At 26.0% G+C, this 1,398-nt stretch overlaps 1 non-coding gene across 1 annotated transcript; it reads right to left on the reverse strand.

Moving 5' to 3' along the window:
* Nucleotides 1–31: 31 nt before the first annotated feature.
* TRNAF-GAA lies at nt 32–104 on the reverse strand. Its single transcript has one exon. It is a non-coding gene; the product is annotated as a tRNA-Phe (tRNA).
* Nucleotides 105–1,398: the final 1,294 nt, after the last annotated feature.

Raw genomic sequence — 1,398 nt, forward strand, 5'->3', positions numbered from 1 at the left:
TAAATAAATCAAAAGCTGAAACAAAAAAGAATGCGGTGAACGTGGATCGAACACGTGACCTTCAGATCTTCAGTCTGACGCTCTCCCAACTGAGCTATCCCCGCTATGCGACCTATAACCTTTCTAAACTAATTTATCCTATTTTCATTTGCTTATCTTCCTTTTGATATGTCGCCGCTTTCCACGATTTCTTTGGGGTTGTTACACAAATATTATATATATATATATATATATATATATATATATACACACGACTCTATTTACGTGCGATGCACGAAATATTTTATTCCAAATATTAAATACATACCAAATGTAGTAAATTTTCAACTGCGTTAACTACTTGTTTAAATATGTATGAAGTCTAATTATTAGTTCCTTAAAATAAATAAAAAATAAAAAAGAAAATACATATAATTCAAACCAACTCAATTAATGAAGTTTTAGCATAATAAAAGGATAAAATTTATTTCGAATAGATATATTTTCAAAGTTATTATATTAAAATTGTTAAAAAGACGGCTAACTTGATGAAATTGATACATTACTTATTGGAGTTTCACTTTCACTTAGATTCAAAGATCCTCTAGTTTAATGTCATCAGTTACTATTGATTTATTATACCTTATGACATACAAAATTTACATCTTCATATACAACAGACGATACTTTCTCATTTTAATTTGTCCATATGTTGTCTTTTGATGAATAATCATCTCTTCCAAAGTTCTGCACATAAACTTATAAAAAGCAATATATTTATGTTCACATACACACAATATATATTTTAATATATAAATAAATTTAGAACATATCAACCCTACCTACTTTCAAGTTTCAAAAGAGAAGAGAAGCATAAAGTTTTGCCAACACATTATATGTGGTACACAGATTTATATTCACATACATCCGATAAAAAAAATACATTGAACCAAAAAGCCAAACACAACCGTAAGGAAAGAAGGAAGAACTAAAATATTGCTGGAAGTGAAAATATTACCGAAGGTCAAACAACTTCATGGTACTGATATTGTTTTCTTCCTTAAATTTAATCGCCACATTTTTTTCTTTCTAACCCCATAAATAATCTAGTACAAACTTTCTTACTATGATACTAAACGTGTCTTATAAGCATATAAATATTATTGAATCCTAATAGTAAATAACTTCATAGAAGAATATAAATCCTAGTGTCTATTGAATATAAATTCTAGTTATTACAATTCTGTCCAATATGGAATAATTTCTGTTGGAGAAATATTTAATATTGAGGGACATAAAGGTACGCTAATATTTCAAGGATATTTTTTGTCACATAACATTAGTATTATATATATATATATATATATATATATATATATATATATATATATATATATATATATATATATATATATATAT

Source organism: Nicotiana attenuata, unplaced genomic scaffold, assembly GCF_001879085.1.
Source record: "Nicotiana attenuata strain UT unplaced genomic scaffold, NIATTr2, whole genome shotgun sequence".
Classification (NCBI taxonomy): domain Eukaryota; kingdom Viridiplantae; phylum Streptophyta; class Magnoliopsida; order Solanales; family Solanaceae; genus Nicotiana; species Nicotiana attenuata.